Source organism: Halichoerus grypus, chromosome 3, assembly GCF_964656455.1.
Source record: "Halichoerus grypus chromosome 3, mHalGry1.hap1.1, whole genome shotgun sequence".
In the NCBI taxonomy this organism is placed as follows: domain Eukaryota; kingdom Metazoa; phylum Chordata; class Mammalia; order Carnivora; family Phocidae; genus Halichoerus; species Halichoerus grypus.
In genome coordinates this window covers 29,360,841-29,372,971 of record NC_135714.1, presented here as the reverse complement: position 1 = coordinate 29,372,971, position 12,131 = coordinate 29,360,841, and positions in this window count along the sequence as shown.

Genomic DNA, 12,131 nt, shown 5'->3' with positions numbered 1-12,131 from the left:
TGCTTTGATTTAAACCCATTTCTTTTTGTACATACATCTGTAGCCAGAGAGAGCAACTAAAGAGATCCCCACCACGAAAAACCCTGATCACAAATAGAGATACATATCTTCTTTCGCCTTTTTTCCCTTCCTTACCTTTCAGTCTTTTGTTAAATCGAAGGGCTGATATTTATCTCTCTTTATTTCCTTGCTGCTAAGTGGAAAACTACATAATGAAGTTTAATATATAATCTAAGAACAGTGCTATACAAGTGATTCATTTTGTATTTATAATCTTTATATTCTTGCTCTATCTTCATAACCTTAAATATTTTAGAGTGTGTATTTTAGATCCTGCTTTTTTATGCATGCTCTTATGTCCAGTATAATAATAGATTAACAAGAGACCTAGGTTTATAATATCTGTGTTTGTGCTCTTTTGCTCCCACATTTAGTTGTACGAATTTTAGCAAGTTATTCAGTCACACTAAACCATAGATTCTTCAAGTGTAAAATGGACATAACATTTTTCTCTTTCTTTCTTTCTTTCTTTCTTTCTTTCTTTCTTTCTTTCTTTCTTTCTTTCTCTCTCTTTTTTTCTTTCTTTCTTTCTTTTCTTTCTTTCTTTCTTTCTTTCTTTCTTTCTTTCTTTCTTTCTTTCTTTTCTTTCTTTTCTTTCTTTCTTCTTTCTTTCTTTGACAGAGAGAGAGAGATAGAGCCAGCAGGAACACAAGCAGGGGGAGTGGGAGAGGGAGAAGCAAGCTTCCCGCTGAGCAGGGAGCCTGTTGCCGGGCTCGATCCCAGGACCCTGGGATCATGACCTGAGCCGAAGGAAGATGCTTAACGACTGAGCTACCCAGGTGCCCTAGGACATAACATTTCTTGATGCATGATTTTAATATAAAGATTTATTAATTAATTCAAAAATAAATATCACTTAAGGATTTTTTCCAGATATATTTACCTGTAATCGAATTCTAAAAATGTATTGATGAGGTCACAGTTATTGGGGAGGTCATGCCCACATATCATTAGCATGACTATTGTGAAGCCTGAGGTCCAGTGCAATCATACTTCTGAGTTATTTTGAGGGCCTTCAAAATATCATTATGGGTTGAGGTTAATAATAACCTACATGAAACTAAAAGTAGGACCTATGTAAGGAAACAATCAGTTTTGTTTCTTGTAGAGGTCATTGTGATTTTTCTCCCCAGCATTTGTCCTTATGAGTTATCGTTGGGCTTGAACTGAGTACCAGTTTAGGATTGACTTCTAATTTGTAAAAATTAATCATGGATAATTAATCATGGATGATTCCATCACCAATAAGGCACTCCCCTGATGTTTCCTCATGCCCAGGTATCAGCTGAACGATAATATAAGCAGTTTAACTGCATCATCTTTGATGGGGAAAACATTGTGGTGGTGCATGTGTCATGCCTAAAAGTCACAATAATTTTGCTGTAGTGACAGAAGACTGCTTGAGAATGAATTCTGCATTTAGAATAAGAAAGAGCAGAGAGAATTGCAGGGCAAAAGAGTAAGAGCCCTAATCAAACCATACTTGAAACTAACTCTGCTTCTGGACTTTTCCACAATGTGGATAAGCCAATGTCTTTCTTAAAGCAGTTTGAGTTTTGTGTTCTATAACTTGCCACAGAATGCATCCTAATTCATTCAGTTTAGCAGTCAAGAGTGAAGGAAAATCAGACTCACTTTTCCTGGCATTGTTCTCTTTGAACATAAGCCACTTCCAAACTTCCAAATGTAACCAGAGTCCCTATTTGCTCTACAACATATCTAAGAATTTTCTTTGCAGGTCTACCAGATATGCATTCTCATTATGAGCCTGATTTCTCATGCAAGTAGGAGAAACTAATTTATATTAAGTTATAGTCCCATGTTGATAAAACTTTTTGCATGTTTTATCACAGATGGATCATGTATGTTTTCAGCATCTAGTAAGCTGCAGATTGAATGACAGAATAGTAGTAATCAAGGAGCATGATTTTAAAAACTCATATTTTATCATCTGTTTATGATAATTTACAAAAGATCACTAAAGAAACTTTTTTATTATGATCTGATAAAGCATAAATATTTGTACTGATCCCCTAATATGTACAAGGTCTGATGCTAAATAATCTCTAGTATTCAAAAGAAGAGTTTGTGGGGATATTTTCTTCCAAGGGACTTAAAATCTAGTCAGGGAGATGAGATATTTCTGAAACACAAGTGAGAAATCAAAGACCACATGTAATTAGCTGTTGAATTACACCTTAACCTCAAATTCAGAGCAGAAATACATCATTAAAGACTGAAGAAATCAGAGAAAGCCTGCCTGATTGTTATTGGGTTATGGCTAAGGATATTTTCATATAAAAGTTATTAGTATGACATTCAATATCTTGATGATTAAAGACCCTCGTGGTCTGTAACCAAGACTCCTACTCTTAAAATTGTATTTATAGGGGCGCCTGGGTGGCTCAGTCGTTAAGCGTCTGCCTTCGGCTCAGGTCATGATCCCAGGGTCCTGGGATCGAGCCCCGCATCGGGCTCCCTGCTCCGCGGGAAGCCTGCTTCTCCCTCTCCCACTCCCCCTGCTTGTGTTCCCTCTCTCGCTGTGTGTCTCTCTGTCAAATAAATAAATAAAATTTTTAAAAAAAATTGTATTTATACTTACATTTAAAAAGTTTCCTTCATTAATTAATTATTCTCTGTGCATATGTTTTATAGGCTGTGGACATAATCTAGCACATATTCATAGACACCAACATAAAGTGATGAACAATTGAGTTCAATATTAAATTGAGATTTAACATGTGAAAAACAAGCATCTTACATGGTAAATTAGCTTCTGAAAAGGTCTTTGTTGGAGTGAAGAATTGAAAATGTGGAATAAAAAAACAGATTGTTTCCCAGATCTCCAATTTAGTAGTGTTGTGGATTGGTCTGGTTTTTCTCTGAGTTTCAGTGTTCTTGCATATAAAACAGGGATAGTAACAAGATCTATACCACCACACTTTTGGTGGTAATTTTGTTTCCACATAAAATATAGAGTATAAAATTACTTGTAAACTGCATGTGTTTATATGAATATTAGTGTTATTTCTGTTAGTCCTAGAAAGTTTCTAGATTTCTGTTTTAATAGTTGGGGTAAGAACTTTCAAAGCTTTCTGGTGAAAGGTAGATATAATAAAATCAGAATCTACAAGAAACGGTCACTGATGACTAACTTTTGTCTAAACTTTTAACCACCCAATAGAATACCTCTGTCAAATTTGGAACAAGTGTTTTTTCTAATGCTATAATTTTTTTTTTTTTTTTTGTAGTATATGGGAAAATCTCTACACAAAGCTGTTTCTAAGATATCAGCAAATGTTGAAAAGTTCCAGCTGGTTGGAGCTCTGAAGATTATGCAGGAAAAACTTCACAAATAACGAAAGGAAGAAGTCAATCTCTGTATGGAAGAGAATTGTACAAGCTGTGACCTTCTTGTTTCCAATTTGTATAGTCCCTTTTGTTTCATACTGTTAAGCATGCAACCCAATTCCTAGAAAAGGTGATGCAAGAACAAAATGCAAGTACAGCTCTCCATTGGATATCTCCTTCCCAAACTGAATAACTTTGATATATATGCAATTTTGACAACTGGGCTTAAAAGGAGAAACTAAAAAAGCCATTTTTTTTTCTATGAAGCAAATTTTTATAAATGTAGAATCTGAAGCATTAATTAAAACACTACATAAGATTTTGAAATCTTGACAACATGAAGCAACCAAGTTCAAGAATAGTATAGCCTTGTGCTAAAGAGGTGTAGACATTATAGTCTTACCTACACTGTCTGTTTATTGTTGTTAAATCTGAGAGCCAAATAGTGCTCTTACAAAATTAGGATACATGATAATTTTAGCGCCCTCTTATTTTCATGCAAACTATTCTCCTATCCATATGCAGAAGAAAAACACAAGGCAGGGTGGAGATGATAGCAGATATTTTTATTATACAGATATCAAGAACTATTGCTCTTTTTACAATAAAATATGTTTGTAAAGGAAAATTGATTTTGGGGAGTGAGGAAGATATTTACTGTAATATTTTACTTAAACTGCAAAGAACAGTGAATGATGGACAAATCACTGAGAGCTCTTCTGGGAATTTAAATGACTACTTGTGTTATTGTCTAGTTCATTCTCCATTGTTTTATTTCAGTCGTTTTTTAAAAGACATCGTTCATACATGCAAATAGGATGGGCTTATCACAATGATGAAGCCTCACACAATCTGGATAACATGGAAACATGTTAAAATTAGTACACAAAGAAGAATGCCAGACACATTTCCATCGCAGTAATAACAAGAAAACGTGCATTTTTTTTTGAAATAAATATCTTTGTTCTGTTTTTGTCATGCCAAAGTAAAGTAGGATTGGCATGTAATGTTGACCAGAATCTTCCAAATAGAGAAATATTTCTCTGAAGAGAGGTAGCATTATTAAGATAGAATTTCTACCCTAAGTGGAACTGAATTTTTCTGAACATATAATGTTTCTTCCACCTGTATAATTAATTACTTGGTGCTTATAATTTTTACTGATATCACATTCAAGTTTGGAGAAGGGTTGGTAGAATACTTTACAAACATTGTTGGAGTGCAGAATGAGACGTCACAGTTGTCACTCCAGTTCACTGACTGGAGTGGTGAGAAAACACACAACTGTTTTGTTGGTAAGAACATGTCTAACCCTCTACCAGGCACATCTCATACTCATATCCAATACCCGTGGTATAATCATTTATTGAAGGTCTTCTATGTGTCTATCAATTCTGTAGAAATGCAAAATAAAAATAAGAGATGGAGGGGGCAAGGAAAGACAATAGTGAGGAAATCATCATGTTGCAGGTGTGCACGATGATATAAAGAAAGCAGGTCTTTTTTATCATACAGAGTTTCTCGTGAATGTTATAGCCTAGCATGCCTGTAGCTCTCCCAAACTGCACAATTTAGCATTTGTACTGTTTATATTGTTTGCCATATTTTCATTTTGTAGCACTGTCACCCTGTGGTGCACACTCCTTAAAAATCACATTTTCACTTCTTCTCTAACCCCATTACACTTAAACTTAGCACTGTAAATACAGTAAGTTGAAGATAAGCCCATATCCATTGCAGTTTACAGAATATAAAGGTCTTTGGGCATAGCTCTTTATGACAGATATTATCAAGGTGCTTCAGTCCAGAAGAAGCCTCTAGCAGCATTTGAGAGAGTCTTAACCTGGCATGAGCACAGTTGAGTTACACAGGGATCAAAGAATAAATAGGACTGGATCATTTAGAACAAAGAATTTCTCCATATTCTTTGGATCCAGGTTGACAAAGGCAAATCCCAAACATTTAAAAAAATGTATCGTGTGAGTATAAGATTTGATGCGGTGGTTACTTGAGAATTTCTAAATAAGAGGGGCACAAAGCTGTTCGGATGGAAGAAGCTGGGGGCTTAATGCCAAATGTGCATAGCACTTTACTTGAGACAAACATTTATATCGATTGTCTTTGTCAAAGAAGGAGTGTTAATCTTTGACATGAAGGAACTAGCTATTGTTTAAAGCCCAAGCCCCTAAGGATGGGGAGAGTGGGGCGGGACAGAAGTGGCAGCAGGTGAAAGAAAGTCGAGGGCTTTCCAGTGGCCAGACCTGCATAGCTTCCCAGACCCCTGGTCCAGGCCAGCTGAAGGCCTTCTTTTTGCCACATCTGTGAAATCTAACACAGGGGGAGAAGCGAGGTGGTTTGAGGTCACACCTCAACCCCTTATGGTCAGACCTCAAGGCTGAAGGGCACACTTGGCCGCAGCAAGGAAGCTGTAGAGCCAGGCACAGAGCCCTCCCTCTCCTTGAGGACATTCCTGAGGGATCCTGTCAGACTTCTTCCTTCTGGGTCATTGTGGCCTACTTGTTAAAAATTATGTCAGGACTGGGTCGGTGGCACTTTCTCTGGAGTTTAGAATGAGGGGTGCTCTGGAAAAGCAGTGCTAAGATAATCTGTAGGTGATCCGCCTTCTTCCATTAGGAGGAGCTCATTCCCCAGGGTTGAGGAAGAGATGCTCCAGGACGTGGATATCCTTCCAGAACCAGGGTGCTGAGCGCCTCCTGCATTGGGAGGGCAGTGGTGGGTCTCACCCACTGCCCCATGCCCCCATGCAAGCACCTCACTCAGGGATGTCACAGAGCAGGCACCTGTATGAGGTTCTTGGGATGGCTTTAACAAAGCACCAGAGACCAGGGGCTTCAAAAAAAGAAAAAAGGAAAAGATAGACGGTTTAAACCAGACCCAACCCCCCTGACTTGGGATTATTTCCAGGCTTGTGTCTTGTTCATAAGACAAAGGGTAGGAGGCTCTCTTTTCTGGGTTTTAAAGATATACATTATTAGAGCAGTTCATAATTTGCTGAATCTGATACTCTTTTTTTTTTTTAAAGATTTTATTTATTTGACAGAATCTGATACTCTTGATCTCCATGCAAATATAACAAATTATGTAAGTAAGCATTCTTTATGCAATTCTTTATACAATGTATGACTTAAAAAATGTTTGTTATTTTCTACATAGTACCAATAGATACATAAATGTTTTGTTGTTCTCTGTGAATTCAAGTAAGCTAAAAATTTCCCAATTATTAAAATATAATCAATCACTGATAAGAGTTAACATTTCTCAATTCAGAAGTTTGCACATCTAATATTAACAACATTAAAAAATGGGTGTTCAAAGTGTGAGTAAATGCACTAAAATTTCATTGGCAAAATCAAAGAAAATACAATTAAGTGTATTTTTCTTAAGGATGTGAAAAAGTTGTGGAAACCATGTCATTTTATTTGGTTTTTGTGTCATTCACTCTTTGAAATTGTGTTACCAATTAAAATTTCAATGAAAATCAGCAACAGTCCAATTTCTGTAGGCATTTTGATGTCTTTCAGAAAGCACAGATTAGTTTCTTGTAAAGGAATGGTTTGATTCACTTACAGAGTGAGGATTACATTTTAAAAAGACATGCTTAGATGGCAATGTCTATTATTCATGTGACATGTATATTTTTAAGGATTCAGCTGAGATCATTTAGTTATTTTCATTTACTACCCTTTTCTTTTTAAGCTTTTATCATTTTATAAATGTATAATTTTTATCCTTCTTGCATTCTTCTCTAATGAAGAGGATAATTTTTATTGCTGCATACATGTCCATGTCATATTTTCCATTCTTCAAAATCCCCACTTATCACTGGGAGATCCTTGTAGCTTGAGGGAAGCTAATCCCATTCCTGCTTTCAGGGGTAGAAGCACATGACCTAGAATAAACCCTATTGGAGCATTTCAAAATCTGGCCAATGTGATTAGTTCGTGGAACATATAAAACTTAGCTTAATTGGAGTAAATCTCGGAATTTGCTGAATATTTTGGGAAAAAAATACTCTCCATATCTGCAGAATATGAAAGAGGACTCATACAACCAAGTAGATGGAGAAAGCATTTTGAGACCATGAGGGAAAGTCTACAGAGTGAAGTTAAAGTAGAAGACCAAGTAGAGAAGAAGAGACAAGGAAAAAAAAAAAAAAAAAAGTGTGGCCTGGCCTGGTAACACCATTGGGGTCCTGGCTCAAGCCTCAGGGCATGTATTTGAATTGGATTTGCAGTTATTGAAACTGAAAGTATTCAAACAGAAATATCAGTACTGTATTTTTTTTAAATTCATGGTTGAAATGCATTTAAGAGTCTATTTTAATTGGAACGAAATGCACGTGTCTGCCTTTCAGTAATTGTGTGAATTCCTAAGCCCCGGAGCTACCTAGCTAAGATTAGAAATTAGCTTTCTTGATTTCCAGTACAAATCCATTTTAACTACCTCAGCGTTGCCCCAGCTGATGTCCCTCAAAACACCTCTCTACAAGTTAGTAGGTTTTCCATGGAAATATTCCCTTGTGCTTGAATAAATTTGAAACTTTTATTCTGGAGTTCCAATATATTCAAAGGAGTTTCCTTTCTGCATACACCTCAGACCCTTCAACACCACCTGAATCCACAGAAGAGGGATTTAAGTTCAACATTTCCCAGTCTTATGTGAGTATCACATTTTCAAGGCATTCTTGCTAATGTCTTCTAGATCAAGGCTCCAAGGAAGCAAACTTTGGTAACCCCAGTTCTATGTTATTCTTAAAACTTTATACTGCCTCTGAAGGAATAGGCAACTTACCGTGTAAATTTCTGTCTTTCATAATTTTATTCTCTGTGATATTGATGTCTCCAGGGACATTGTTTGCAATATGATCCTCATCTAACAATGAGTTATGTTATAATGGGGTTCTATTTATATTTTTATATTTTAAAATATAATTTACTTAATTTATTCTTAATATGTTCACTCTTTACTAGGCAAATATTAGAGGTATTTGTGCAAAGATAGCACTGGAAGAAAGAATACAGTTGTTAGATGTGTTATTATTACTGTCACTGGTGGACAGGGTGCTAGAGGAAGGAGAATAATAATAGCACAGTACAAGCCATGTGGAGAGAATTCACCATTGGTGCATCATTGAACCAACTACAAAGAGAAGGATGAGGCTGGAAATATGGAGGTGATTTTAAGGTGGAACAAATAATTTTCAACCACAATGATTGTTACCATATTCTTTGTAAACATCCAATTTAATTTGAAAATGATAAGAAAATGGACATTTTGGTGATTTTTTTTTTCGGTCAATTGGTTTTCACTAAGTGCTTATTTTATGTTCCATCCTGTGTAGGATGTAAGTATGCTGATTTTACTGTGCTCTTGAGAAATTTGAATTATATTGGCAAAAGAAGATTGATAGTCACACACTATTAAAGACCAATATCTAGTCAATAAGGGCTGTGAAAATACAAGAAATGAAAAAAAAAATTACTATGGACTTGTATAGTTGGAAAGTCTCCCCAGGAGGAGAGTGTGGAATGAAGAGTGAGAAATTAGTAGCATCTGAGGAGATGGAGGAAATGATCAGATCTAAAGGGGAAAATTTTTCTAGATATTCTGAAACACTGTGGGTATCATTAATTCCTTCGATATTTTATTTATGTATATTAACTATGAAGGGAACACACAAGATTTATATCTTCACTTACAAGCTGTTACTATGGACTCACATCAAGCAAATTTCAGTAAAAATTGGCTTACTTGAACTCTTTCATAATTAATATCTTTGTTTATTGTTTAGGCTTCACTCATAGACCTTGTGATTAATTCTAAGCCTTAAAATAAGAGAAAAAATAATCCTAATGCCAAGAAAATAGACACATGCCATAAAAATTCTTCACTGTGCTACTACTATCTTCTCATCCTAGTTTGGAATATTCAGCAATGATCATTATTTATAAGGCAAAATTCATGGGCCATTTTTAAAAATATGGAACTTTCAGCCAGTTTACTCAAGGTTAGAATTCTTTTATTCAACAAATATATTTTGAAGAGGCTTAAGCAAGAAAAAACGCCTAGTTTGCTAACAGAGAGGAAGAATAAAATTGCCACTGTAGCACCCTGGTACATAAGATTTTCTTGACACTGGAATGTGTTTGAGATTTCCAAGAATCCTGCCCTCTATTGCTCTGGACCTGTGCTTCTGGATGCCATAGATGCATAGCCAGAAGAGATGATATGATTATCAGGTTGTTTTGGCATCATTGAATGCAAAGTAGCTTTCAGTAACTAAGGGGAACACATTCAAGCTGGTCATCCAAAAGGCAACAGAATTTCCTCTCACTTAGTAAACATTGGCCTTGGTTTACTGAAGAGCTGGCTCAGAGCATGCTTCTGCAATGAGAAATATAGGTCATAGAAATTCCTGGGCATGGAGGTTGTCCTTGATTGCGTGGCCTCAGGGACTCTTTGGAGTGGGAATTGTGGTAAAAAAATACAAAACAAAATTATCAAATTAAAAGAAAAAAAGATTCATCCCTCAAAGAGTCAGGGCAAAGCTTTGGACATAATGGAGACCATACAGTAGTACAAGTGTCATGTTTAATCAGCTAGTTTTAATAGAAGTGTCAGAAGATCATGTGACAATATGCCCAGGGAAATGGTAATGAGAAGAGAGAGGCTGGATTATGAGAGTCTTATAAAAGAAATATAGAATTTTGTAAACATTGTGATTAGCTTCTCAACATTCATCCCTCCACCTTATTGATGAAGAACTTGAGAAACAGTTGGAGGAATTGATCCAAGACAATAGGTCAATCAAGGTACTTTCAAGCCCTTGACAATCACTGTTGCAGGAACTCTGGTCTAAGCCAATGAATGAATCACATTGCTGGGGATGGCAGGGATCGATCTTGCAAGGGGCATGCTATTCTAAAGAAACAATGAAAAGCAAAGAGATATTTGCTTGGGAATTCTAAGAAAATGTTTCTCTTTCTTAAGTGTTAATCACAAGAAAGGGTAGCCTCTATTCATCTGTGTAGAGAGCAAAATGGAGTCTCTCATGCCAAGCAGGGGCCTATGTCAAGCAATGACACAAGCAGTTAAGGTACTGCAGCTAGGAGACATCGGGGGACCAACATCAGCTGACACCCCAGAACTGATAACAAGCAGAACCAGAGGAGGTCTGCAGACACCCAAAACTGATTAAATCCCTTTAAAAAGGGGAGGATTTGGGCAGCAAATGGTCGGACTCTTCAGACCTGACGCTTCTATGTCTGACCACTTAAAAAAGGCAACTGCCACTGAAGGCCCTGCCTGATTGATCACCATGATCTCCGAACAGAACCAAAGTCCTCCACTGCTTGAACATCAGAAGCAGTCAGTGCCGAGAGCTGACCCGGACCAGACTGAGGCCTTATCTCAACTGCGGGCCCATAGACTGACTTCCAGTTTGGTTGGTTAACTTCCTGCACCCTTCTGTTATCTTGTTTGTTGTGTGGCTTGTCTTCTGTCCTGCTCTGTGTGCCATGTAAGAAGCCAAGTTTAATCACATGGTGAAGTGTTATTGAGTTTGGAATCGTGAACCTGCTTTATAATTGTGATTTAACTTTGCGTTATGATTGAATAAAGCTGACACTGTGGAAAGACACAACTCATGTGTGTGCCTTCAGAGCCTGTTCATGACAATCTGGAATCATTTTGCCATGTGCAAGACCTGTCGCTTTCACTGCTCTCTTTTACTAGCTTCCAAATGAAGCTACATGGGAAGGAAGGTAAAGCCAAGAGAACTGCCAACAAAGGAAGCCAGAGCTGTTGAACTGAGTCATCTTTGAGGCCTGCCCTACGCTGTACTCTCAGGATGTTATTACTACTTAAGAATAGTGGAGATGAGTTTTTTCACTACTTTTAGCTGTAAACATCATAACTGATACAAAGCCTATATAAGAAGATACTGCCTCTTTTCCCTAAAGCTTGATGCTAGTACTCAAAGGCTAAAGAGGCAAATGACTTAGCCTAGATTATTTACTCACAAAAATCTTAATTCAGGAAATATTTTATTTAAACTAGAATAAAAAAAGTTTTTTTCAGAGTAGTGCAATCCTTTTAGAGCTGTCATGAACACATTCTTCATTTCCTCTTTGTTGCCTAGAGCAGTGAGTCTCAAATTTTAACATGTATATAATCAACCGGGGTGGGACTTGAGATTTTGCACTTCCAACAAGCTCCAGGTGATGTTGATTCAATTGGTCCATGGCTCAAACTTTGAGTACCAAGAACCAAGTGGACTTCAGACTTCTGCAGATAGTAAGACCAATAAAAATTAGTAATTATTGCACTGTGATCATGCATTGTATTATACTCAAAAAGACCTAATGTGTATATCTACATAAAACTCAACTCTGAACAGATCTCTACATTACTCATTCATCACCACCACACATATGTATATATCTTATATATATACATAAATCTCATCTCACAAATTTCTAATGTATAATGGGAAGAATAGAGTGCTGGAGGGGAAACTTCTTGATTAAATTTTCTTTTCCCACTTAATTCAATTTTACTGAAATGACTGACTATGCAAAAGTGGGAAAAACCATTTACATACAAACTGGGCAAAATAAACAAGCCCAAAATATGCAGTTTATATGAAGAAGCAATGTGCATAATATGGTTACTCAAATAGCTTAGTCTATTTTTCTTGG